The sequence below is a fragment of the Cnephaeus nilssonii genome (assembly GCF_951640355.1).
Source record: "Cnephaeus nilssonii genome assembly, chromosome: 1".
Lineage (NCBI taxonomy): Eukaryota > Metazoa > Chordata > Mammalia > Chiroptera > Vespertilionidae > Cnephaeus > Cnephaeus nilssonii.
In genome coordinates this window covers 30872949-30885604 of record NC_137072.1, presented here as the reverse complement: position 1 = coordinate 30885604, position 12656 = coordinate 30872949, and positions in this window count along the sequence as shown.

Below are 12656 nucleotides of genomic sequence, written 5' to 3'. Positions count from 1 at the left end.
GGACAAAAATCTTACACCTATGGATGAAGACAGTGGCGGGGGGGTAAGGGTATGGGGTGGGGTGGGGAATCAGGTGGAGGGGAGCTATGGTGGGGGGGAAGAGGAACACCTGTAATAATCTGAACAATAAAGATTTATAAAAATTAAAAAAAAAAGAATATCAATTGATTACATAGGCTTTGTAAAATCTGCTTTGCTGGAATTTTATTCACACGAAATCTGCAGATTGAGCTTTAGTCAGCCCTTCAGGGCACAGAAGCCAAGCCACACAGCTACCATCCAGCTTTTCCTGCAATGCCTATAGGTTTGGGTAGATTCCTCAAGTTCTTGAGGTCCTTTCTTTGCCATCTCCCAGGAAAGCAACCTTCATTCTTACCTGAAAAGACTGCCATGAACCATGTGAATAAGCAAGGTACCAGGCCATTTTTTCCAAGGGGTAATTATGGGCTTCAAAGTCAATCTCAATTCCTTAAGTCTCTCTGATGACATCCAGAATTCTGGCAAGTCTCTCTTGATCATGACATTCCAGTCAAAGACTTGGTTAATAAAACCACAATTGGAATCTGGTTTTGTGTGTCCTATTATAAAGATGTGGACGAAAGGAACCACATACTAACCTGACAAGCTCAGGGAAGGCCTGCATGGCAGTCTTGCAAACTCAAAAACCTAAAGTAACCACAAAGGATGGTCTGAAGTTAAACTTTAAGTAAAAGCAGTCATGGTGGCTAGTCACCTCCTAGGCTGGTATCTTCCCAACAAGGTCAATCTTTACCTTAACTTGTTGTGGCAGAATGCACGGGAGAACAATCAGCCCGCACTCTGAGGGAGGAAAGTTTAACTTTTATTTTGCAGATCTGCTAGTCCAGGGGAATTCTGGATCCAAAGCCTGAACTGAACTCGTGGGGAGGCTCTGACCTATATATCTCCTCCTGTGGTGAGCCCCTGCGGGTCCCCGCAGCTCAAGTCAGTCTTGGCAGGGCCTTGGGGGCATGCTCCACAGCTCTGCCCAAATCAGTCAGAGTGGGGAAGTAAGACTACAGTTTTAACCAGATACTGAACTAGGTTGCAAGCCCCTTCTCCCCCCCCTCCCCCCCCCCCCCCATTTTCCTTTTCATTCCCCTCTCTTGTTCCAAAAGCTATTCTTAGCCTTGGGGATTACAAAAGACTCAGGAACTGAGGGTAAGGTCGACAAACCTCTAGCTACTTCCTGCTGAAGGGGGGCTGATGAAAAAGGGGGTTCAGTATCCTAAGACTTCACCATCTTCCCCAAGGGGGTCAGAGAAGTTCTCCTCCTGGTACCAGTCTGGGATTCTGGAGACACTTGTACTAGAATTCAGGTCGGTCAGGTGGATCCACCGTCTTCTTGAAGATGATCTGCAGGGGGTGGTTCAGGTCAGAGGTCACCTTCCACTCTGGATGCTGATTGTCCAGCTGGTGGCTGCTTTTACCCAGGAGTGGTGGATCCAGGTGTTCAGTCCTGCAACTTTGAGAGCTGAGGGGGTGAATAAGGTCCCTTCCAGGTTGGCTTAAGGGGTTCCTTTTTCCAATCTTTTACCCAAACCTGATCCCCAGGCTTGTGAGGGTGCACAGCTGTTCCTAGAGAGATGGGCAATCTATCAGTAACCCATCTGTGGACTTCAAGGATAGTTTTCCCAAGTCCTTGTAGCTGTTTCTGAATTTCTAAGTTCCCTATTTCCCCTAAATCTCCCTTTGGCTGAATTAAGGGAGGAGCTATGCCATATAGAATTTCAAATGGAGAGAACCCTACCCTGGCTCTCAGGGCACAGCGCACCCGCAGGAGCCCAAGTGGTAAGATATCTGTCCAGGGTAAGTTTGTCTCCTGGCATAGCTTAGCCATCGCCTGCTTGAGAGTCCAGTTCATGTGTTCTGCTTTCCCTGAACTCTGGGGCCTGTAGGCTGTATGTAAGTTCCACTTAATTCCTAAGGCCTTAGTTACCTGCTGTACTACCTCAGCTATAAAGGTGCCACAGTCTTTTCGCAACAAGGGTTCAGTAATCCGGAGAAGGGCTGCACATAAATGAATTGCGACTAGACAAGAAATATAAATTTGGAAGGCATTTTGGGGGAGCCAGATGGAGGCTTCACCCTCTAGTGGGGTGGCTCCCTGAATCTCCAGACCCACGGCTTTTTATTTACTGGAAAATACATTGGCCCTTTGGGAATGCAAACAGGAAAAGATTATCAGGTTAGAGAAAATGCCTACAGGTGTTCAGCAGCAGGTAATAATATGCAGATTTTCAGCCCTGCTGAAAATGTCCATCAGCCTTCTGATGAACTTCTCGCATTTATTATGCTAGCTACTGTTCTTAGCCTCCAGCATAAAGGCTGGGCCATTATCTGACCCTATGGTTAATGGCATTCCATGCCTCGGAATTATGTCCTTCAGTAACACCTTAGTGACTTCTCTCGCCTTCTCCGTGCAGGTAGGATATGCCTCAACCCAGCCTGAAAAGGTGCAGACAAAAACTAAAAGATATTTATTTCCTCTAGTAGGCCCTATTTCTGTAAAAGTCTACCTCTAGATCTTCAAAGGGAGCCTGCTCACAGCGCTGAATTCCTGTGTACCAGAGGAGGCAGCGCTGGGAGACTGAGGCACATAAGAAGGGGAGACAGGCAATTAGATAGCATCTGCTTAACAAGGCTTCCAGAGCCATCTTCCCTAAATGGGTAAGTTCATGCTGCTGGAGGACTACTCTATGAGCTAACTGTTCTGGAATGTAGACCCTATGACAGTGATGGCAAACCTATGACACGCGTAGCCATTTCTGATGACACGTGGCCGCTGAGGCGGCCGCATGCCGAGGATGAAATATTTGCTGCTCCTGAGGATGAAACATTTGCAAAATAATGTTTTTTCCTCAAAGTGACACACTACCCGAGTTATGCTCAGTTTTTTGGCGAAGTTTGACACACCAAGCTCCAAAGGTTGCCCATCACTGCCCTATGATCTGGGAATATCCACCAACCTACCTTCATCCTTTTACCTCCTTCTCGTTGGGCCCATTTTTTTTCTTGAGGGGTGTATTTCAGAGGTTCAGGTAATTCAGGAACCAGCATGATCCACAATGGCTCCACCGGCTCCTTAGCAGCTAGCCTTGCCGCTGCGTCTGCGTGACGGTTCCCTCCTGACACTGAGTCTTTTCCTTTTTGGTGTCCTCTACAGTGGATGACTGCTCCTTCCCTGGGCTCCCAGACCGCTTCTAGTAACTTCAAGATCTCATTCTGATTTTTGATTCCTTTTTCTCTGGCCGTCAGGAGCCCCCTTTCCTTGTATATGGCCCCATGGCTATGCAGGGTAGTGAAGGCATAGCGCGAGTCAGTGTAGATGTTGGCGTGCTTATCCTTACTGAGATTTAAGACTCTGACTGGGGCCCAAAGTTCTGCCCTCTGTGCTGACCATCCTTCAGGCAAGGCCTGCGCCTCTATTATCTCAAAGTTTGATACCACAGCATACCCAGCTCATCTTTTTCCTTCATCTAGGAAGCTACTGCCATCTATAAACAATACTAAGTCCGGATTCTGTAGAGACCTATCTGTTAGATCTGGCCGCCTGGAGTAAACCTCCTCTAGGACTTCTAGACAATCACGCTCTGGGGTTCCCTCTTTGATGGGTAGGAAAGTGGCAGGATTAGGAGTTGTTACTGCCTCTAATCTTATTTGTGGATTCTCACATAGGAGCCCTAGGTATTGAGTCATCCGAGCATGAGTCAGCCAATGTTGCCCCTTAGCTTCCATTAAGGTGATAACAGCATGAGGCACTTTAACATTTAAGTTCTGTCCCAGAGGCAGAGCTTGTCTGCCTCTTTGACTAAAAAGACTGTGGCTGCAAGGGCTCTGAGGCATGGGAGCCACTGGAGGCAACCAGGCCAATCAGTTTGGAGAGGTAGGCTACTGGCCTCTGCCAGGGTCCCAACTCCTGAGTCAGGCTACCCCGTTGTTCTCTTGAATGAAAAGGGTAAAGTCCCATGTCACATCTGGGAGCCCTAGGGCCGGTGCCTCGGTGAGCTTTGTCTTTATGGTCGTGAAGGCTTTTTCCTGTTCAGGACCCCAGTTAATGGGTGCCTTTTCCTCTCCTTCGAAGGCTTCATAGTGGAGCTTAGCTAGATCTGAAAATCCTGGGATCCAAATTCGACAGAACCCTGCTGCCCCTAGGAAATCCCGAATCTGTTGCTGGGTGATGGGGACTGATATGGCAATTACTGCCTATTTTCTTTCAGTCCCCAGTCTTCATTTCCCTTGGGTAATTCGGAAACCTAGGTATTTGACTTCCCTCTGACAGATTTGAGCCTTCCTTTTGGACACCCGGTAACCTGTTTCAGTTAAGAGTCTTAGAAGGGTTCTTGTTCCTTCCCAACACTGAGTTTTCATGGAGCTAGCAGGTAGGAGGTCATCTACATACTGAAGTAGAACATACCCCATGTTCTGTCCTGGAAATTTGGACAAATCTGCTGCTAGTGCTCCACTAAAAAGAGTTGGGGAGTTCTTGAACCCTTGTGGCAGTCTGGTCCAGGTGAACTGTTCCTTAGTCCCTGTGGTTGGGTTTTCCCACTCAAAGGCAAACAGGGGCTGACTGGAGGGTGCCAGCTGAAGGCAGAAAAGGGCATCTTTTAGATCTAGACATGTAAACCATTCCGCTTCTGACGGAATGAGTCCCAGGAGGGTGTATGGATTAGGCTGTGCCAAACGCAGGGTTATAACGGCCTCATTAACAGCCCACAGGTCTTGTACCAGGCGGTAATCATTGGTCCCAGGCTTCTTGACAGGTAAGAGAGGGGTGTTCTATGGAGACTGACACTGCTTAAGAAGTCCCCATTGAAGCAGTCGTTCTAGGTGGCCCTGGATACCTAGGCATGTTTTCCTTGGAATTGGATACTGGCAAAGTTTCACAGGCTGTGCCCCAGGTTTCAAGTCAATTAGCACTGGGGCGTGGTTCTTAGCAAGGCCCAAGGGATTTCCTTCTGCCCAGACCAGTGGGAATTCCTTCCCTAGTTCAGGCTCTAATGGTGAGTCCTTTGACTAGGAGGTATAAAGTCTCCATTCTTCCTCCGTAGGCACTGCTGAAGACAGAATCATTGGAGAGGTCCCCTCACCTAAGCGCAGTTTTGCTGAGCCGTCTGGGGCAAAGGTGATTTCTGCTCCCATTTGGATAAAAGGTCTCTGCCCATTAGAGGGACCAAGCAATCTGGCAAGTACAGGAATTCATGAACCACCTGGTGGCTGCCTAACTGACATTGGTGGGGGCAGCAGAATGGTCCCCCCATTCTGCTGCCCCCACCAGGTGGTTCATGAATTCCTGTACTTGCCAGATTGCTTGATAATGGCGACTTCCCATCCTGAGAGGGGAGCTACTTTCTGAGTAACTACCGAGTGCTCTGCCCCTGTATTAACCATAAAGTACACAGTCTGGTCCCCGATTTTCACTTCAACCATGGGCTCATGGGGGCCCATTTGGAAAGAGCCCGGTCTGTCTTAGTCTGAGTTGGCTGCCACCAGTCCAAAGAGGTCTGCCTCAGGCGGCTCTGGCTGATAGCAGCTGGGTGATTTGGACGGCCTTCCCTGCTTCTTCTGGTGGCTCAGACATTCATTCTTCCAGTGTCCTAATTCTTTACAATAGGCACACTGGTCCCCTTTAAGACTCGTCCTTCCTTTTCCTGACTTGACTCCTTGATGTTTCCCTTTCCTTTTCTGGGAGCTAGTTTCTATAACAGCCACAGCAATCAGAGTCACTTTTCTTTGTAGTTTCTCCTCAGCCTCCTTTTTAGCCTCATTGCCCCGATTAATGAAAACATTGTTTGCTATTTCTAGTAGCTCGGTTGCATTCTTTCCCACAAATCCTTCAAGCTTCTATAGCTTTCTCCTTATGTCTGGCTGAGCCTGACTACCGAAGGTTGCATTGACCATAGTTTGATTCTCTGAGGCCTCTGGGTCAAAGGGAGTGTAAACTCGATATGCTTCACAGAGTCTCTCATGAAAGGCTGCCGGACTTTCATCAGACCTCTGGAAAACCTCAGAGGTCTTGGCCATATTAGTGGGCTTCTTGGCCCCAGCCCGGAGCCCCTGGAGGAAGGCCAGCCGATATCTCTCTAATCTGGCCCTCCCGTCCTCCGAATTCGGGTCCCATCTGGGTTCCACATCTGGGAGAGTCTCCCTGGCCCATCTGTCTGTGTCTAATGTCCCTGGTGGGGCCTGGGTCTGGAGCCACTTCCAAGCTTCTGTTATTATTCTCATGCGCTCCTCAGTGTTAAAAAGCGTGAAAAGGAGTTGCTTGCAGTCGACCCAGGTGGGCTTATGGGTCTGAAAATTGACTCCAGAAGGTCAACCATGGCTTGAGGTTTTTCAGAATAAGCAGTAATGTGATGCTTCCAATTTAAGAGATCAGTTGTAGTGAAAGGCTGGTAGTAAAAGACCAATCCCCCCTCTTGTGGGGGTCATGTTTTCTCCAATTATATGAGGACCCCGCATTTCTCGGACAGGCATCTGGAAAGCCGGGCGTGTTTTGGGTCCCTGATCAGCTGAGCACGAACATCATCCAACTGGCTCTGGAGAGTCCAGTTGCGGGGAGATGGAAGGAGCTTCCCTGGCTAGGCGAAGGGGCACTGGGTACCACTTGTGGCACATATGGAGGTGGTAGAACTGGCAGGGCTTCCTCAGGGGGTTCCTGCAGAACAGGAGGTTTATTCTCCTTCTGAGGAGCCTGTCCTTTTTCCTTATATACACAAAACTGGATCCAAAGCGGCTTAAGCTCTGCTATTTCTAGCCACTGGTCAATATAAGGGAACTGGTCGGATGACCTGGGTCTCCTGTGATAATTCTGTGATCATTCCTGGTGGTGGGGACAGTATCTGGTTAAAGCTGCAGTCTCACTTCCCCACTCTGACTGACGTGGGCGGAGCTGCAGAGCCTAACCCCAGGGCCCCGCCACAGCTGACTTGGGCGGAGCTGCGGGACCCGCAGGGGCCCGCCACAGGAGGAGATATATAGATCAGAGCCTCCCCACGAGTTCAGTTCAGGCTTTGGATCCGGAATTCCCCTGCACTAGCAGATCTGCAAAATAAAGGTTAAACTTTCCTCCCTCAGAGTGCGGGCTGATCATTCTTCCGTGCATTCTGCCACAACAGTGCAGGAGGCAGCCAATCAATGTTTCTCTCTCTCTCTCTCTCTCTCTCTCTCTCTCTCTCTCTCTCTCTCTTCCTCTCTCTCTAAAATTAATAAAAACATATTTTTTTAAAAAATTAGAATTGTAGAAAACATGTGGTTGTCACTATAAAATTTATAGCTTTCCAATATTTCAAGAATTTTCTGATGAGAACAAAGGGATATTAATCAATGTAATTTTTAAATATTGTGTTATGAAATGTGTCAACATTTGGAAGATCTTCATAATGTTTGGGGCAAAATAGAATATTGGGAAATAGCTATGGTTATGAAATATTAATCATGCTCTATTAACAATGATTGCCTTGTTCTGATTGAAGACATTCTAACTTGGCTGGAAGTTGTATGCCCTCAGGGCCTGGGAGTCAACCTTGGAATGTGGTCCATTCTCATTTAAGATCTGCCTGTTATCATGGAAAGATTAACCACCTTGTTGCTCAAATGATGGAGTCCTACCCCAGCCTACATAGTTTACTTCCCCATGCCTGTAATCCCTGCTTCCTCATGTAATCCTGTCCTATCCTATATAAGCAGCTGGCTTATGGGGGAATGCAGAGCAGATTTCTGTGAATGACCAGCTGCTCTCCCATACTGCCGGCAGTATTGGAATAAATGCTCATATATGATTCAACTTAGTCTCTGCTTAATTGGCTCAAGTTGTACAGGCAGCACGGACCCATTGATTATCTGGTTACAATAACTCCAGTGAGCTAATACTTTCCAAATAACCTATGTTGGTTAAAAAAAAAAAAAATTTAATTCAAGCCCTAGCTGGTTTGGCTCAGTGGATAGAGCATCGGCCTGTGGACTGAAGGGTCCTGGGTTTGATTCCGGTCAAGAGCACATGCCCGAGTTGCAGGCTTGATCCCCAGGAGGGGCCATGCATCGGGCAGCCGATCAGTGATTCTATCTCTCTCTCCCTCTTCCTTCCTCTCAATAAAAATATATTAAAATAAAATGTTACTTTTTAAAAAATCAATTCAAAGAGCAAGATTGACAAAATGAATTTTAATCTAACAAAGTATAAAAAGTTCATTGATATAGCTTCAGATTTGACACCACAACTATTCTTTAAGAAACTATAATTTGTTCAGTTTGGGTATAGAATCAGAGAAAAATATTCACAATTATCTGAAAAAGATATTAACATACTCCCCCCTTTTCAGCTACATATCTGTGTGAGGCTGAATTTTTTTCATATACTTTCACCCAAGCAATAATATCACAATAGGTTGAATACAGAATCAGATAAGAGAATCTGCCACTAGAGAGACTTATAAAAAATACTAGAGGCCCGATGCATGAAAATTCATGCTCTGGAAGGGGGGTCCTTAGCCCAGCCTGCCCCTCTCACAGTCCAGGAGCCCTCAGGGATCAGAGGTGACCCGGCGATCAGGGGAAGGCAACACCCCATCACACCTCTGCTGCTGCCACTGCCGGCAGTGCAAGCCTCGGCCAGCCCTGGTTACCTGAGCCTCAGGTAGCCCTGGGCGGCTGGGAGGCTGGGAGGCTGAGGGGACGGGGGGACTCCAGAGGCAGGCGCCTGGCCTTGCCGTGTGCCTACCACCCCGGCGGGGCTGAGGGGATCGGGCACCGCCATCTTGTGGCAGTGGGTGCTGCCATCTTTGAGGGCATGGCAGTCAATTAGCATATTCCCTCCTTATTGGCTGTGGGTGCCACCATCTTTGCAACAGCGTGAGGGTCAATTAGCATATTCCCTCTTTATTTGATAGGATAAATGCTATTCTCACTAAATATTTTCAACAAAAGTAGTTATTGTGTATAAAACATATTAACTAATGTGAGGGGCTTTTCAGTTTTCATTTCAAACACACTAAATATGGACAATCTAGCCCACATAAGTAAGGGCTCTTTAGAGTCCTTAATAATTTTTAAAAGTGTAAAATTCTTATATACAAATATCATGTCATCACGTTGTGCATCAGAAACCAATATAATGTTGTGTTAATTATACCTCAATAAAAAAAAAAAACTTTTTTTTTTTTTTTTAGGTTCTTATTAGGCTTCGGGGAGGAAAAAGAGTGCAAAAGAGTTTTGAGATCAAAATGTTGGGAAACTGCTGCACTAACTTATACTGCTTCAGTTGTTCTAAAGTCAAAACATTCCAACCTTTAACAAAAAGATGGTGGAGGAAAGAAATCCCTGGGGGTATAGTGCCTGGATTAATCATTAAAGGAGCTTCTCTTTGTTGGGTGTCCTAGAGGTGTTTCCACACTGGGGGCAATGCACTTTAGTAAGCACTTTGGGGTGGGTGAGGGCATTGCCTTCTGTTTGCAAAGCAGAGAAACTATTTATTGTGCATATAAGCAAACTTCCCAGACTGTTTTAGAAAGGGTGAATGTAGAAGCTGAGGCTCTGGAAACCTATTCCTCTAAAACTATCTATGCAAGTGTACCCATGGGAAAGTCTTCATGTAACCTAGGAATAAGGTTTCCCAAGATGCTGGTCTCTAGGCCCTATTTGGAAGAGATGGGAAGGGGAAAACACGGAACCTTAGATACTGGATATCTGGTAAAGAAGCCTTTTATTCATTTGGTTGCAGAGATCTCTCTGTAGCCCCAGGAACACAAAAAGGGTTTGCTAATTAGCATGTGACTCAGTCCAATTCCTGCGGTTGATGATCCATCCAGCAGGGCCTTGCCCAGCTCTGTGGCTCTCGGGCTGTGTGATTGACAGTCTGACAGACCTGGGGCTTTCCCCCAGTTATGACTCAGCAGGATCCCTGAGTTCTCCTAGTCTCCACACCTGCAAAGTAGGGATAACATTACCTACTTGGCACTTAAAGCCCGTGGCACACATTATTAGATTAATAACTACCATTTCAGCGCTTACTCTGTGCCAGAAACTGTCAAGGGCTCTTCCTTTGTAAGATTTAGTCCTGACAAAAAGCCTAAAAAATAATTGAGGTATTTCTTTACTCATAAGGAGAATTTTTGTCTACATTCAACACATCTAAAATTGAATTTGGTCTTGCATTTGATGTGCACGTGGTTTGTCCTGTTTTGTACAAAGCTAATAAATTGATGATGCATCTTGTAATAAAAAATACAGTATGGATTTCCCCATTTTATGAATAGGGAACAAGTTAAAAAATATGAAGTAACTTAAGTCCACACATTTGGAATGTGGTGGGACAGAGAGGTGAAGCGTGAACCGTCCATCTCCAAGACCTGGGGTTGTTTCATTGATTCATCACACCTGGCTGGCGCCTCTCCTCTCCCCGCCCCTGGATGCTACTACATAGCCAGGACTTAATGGAAAAGAATCTGGTCCCACCCAGGCCTTGGGTGCCTCTTCTGTCCCTTTGTTCATTGAGTGTATTTGTCAGCATATCCCAGTGAGACATCTTTTGTTCAGTTAATCCTATATTTCCGAGACAGAGTTCCTCTGAGGCCTGCAGCTTAAGTTTAGTCCTCAAAGAACTAAAAGTGGACAGCGTGCATTGAGCACTTACGCACAATGCAATGTTATAAAATATTTTACATATGGGAGACACTCCTCCACCCCATCCCCACCACCACTAGGTTTCTTTCTAACAGTCCACCAACTCAGCCTGCCCCTAATCAATTTATCCTATGCGTGGAATCCAATGTGGCTACTGATCCCTGTGGGTGTCAAAGGAGATGAGGCTTCTACCACCAACGCCCACACTATTAAATAGACTTCTCTCAGAGAGTGGGCAAAGGGTCCTCTTTAGTCCTAAGTGGCCAAAGTACCATGCTTTGAGGTGCTTCTGTCGTCTTTACAGAGGTTCTTTCAGTATCATTTTAGGAGTATGTCAGAACCTGTAGTTGAAACCAGTGTCTTCATAGATTACCTGGGCCATCAACACATTGCCTGTGAAGACCTGCTCAAACTTCGAGAAAAACTAGATCTGAACCCACTCACGTTGTGTTGAAAAATGTGAGCTCAAAATGAAGTTTAGAAAACAATCTTTAGGACTTAACTCCATCAAACTTCCACTGTTTCATCTTTATTCTTTAAAACACTGAAAAAGTTTGTGATAAGGATTAAATAAAAGCCTTTGTCCAGGTATCTAGAAGAATCTCGGTGTTTTTCTTATCAATTCAGATGGGTCTCCAATATATATTTTAGGATAATGGGTGGTGGTGTTGGTGTCAAATTTGTTGCAAATGTTTCTTAGTATTTTTTTCCCCTTTTGCTTGATTTTTGATGACTTTGAACTTAAAATATTTACATTGTGAAATCTCAGTATTTCCTTTGTAGTTTTTCTTTTTTTTTTTAATTTTATTGATTTGAGAGAGGAAGAGAGAGGGGGATAGAAACATCAATGATCCCCTACTGGGGATTGAGCCGGCAACCCAAAAATGTGCTCTTGACCAGAATCGAACCCAGGACCCTTCCATCCACAGGCCGACGTCCTACCCACTGAGCCAAACCGGCTAGGGCTGTAGTTTCTTTTATTGCTTTTAATCTTGATCATTGTCCATCAAAAATTTAGACATTCACCAATATTTTTCTCCTTTTTAATAGTCTGATTTTTCTTTTAAACATATAGGCCTAACCCTGGCCAGGTAGCTCAGTTGGTTAGAGCGTCGTCCTGGTACACCAAGGTTGTGGGTTTAATCCCCAGTCAGGGCACATACAAGAAGCAACCAATGAATGCATAAATAAGTGGAACAACAAACTGATGTTTCGCTCCTCTCTTTAAAATCAATAAAAAATTTTAAAAAATCATATAGATCAAGGTAGATGGTACAATGCTATGATCTCATTAGCTTTTTCTTTCCAAATAGTTGACCAATTCTTATAGTGGTACCATTTATTAATTAATTCCAAGTTAAGATATTCTTAACCATGTTGGTGAGGAAAATGGAACGTGAGCCCAGGGCAAGGTGAGATGAGAATCAATCTGACCTGAGACTCGGATCAGCGATCAGCGACACTGGCCTGTAGGAGGGGAGCCCCTGGGGTGAGGAATGCAGGCTCAGACCAGCCCCACTGCTGTGTGAGAACTGCTGGTGTTGGAAAGGGATGGGGAGGCAGGGGGTGGAATGAAGAGAATAAAAACCGATGGGCATACTGTATACCATAATGGTGGATACATATCAGTATGGATTTGTCAAAACCCATAGAACTGTACAACACAGGGCGAACCCTAGTGTAAACTATGGATTCTAATAAACAACCATGTATCGATACTGGCTCATCAACCGTAACAGGTGCACCACGTTAACAAAATATGTTAATAATAGGGGAGACTTTGTACAGGGACAGGGGAGGGCACATGGGAACTCTGTTACTAGCTGCTCTTTCCAATAAACCTGAACTGCTGTAAGAAATCAAGTCTCTTATTGTTATTTTAAAGTTGACACAGCTTGTTTCCCAAAAGTTGGCACTAGGCGATCAGTATCTGCATGTCCTGTTTTAAGGAAGCAGTGCAGAGGGAGGTCAAGAACTGAGGGGTAGAAACTTCTTGCCCTAGCTGGTTTGGCTCG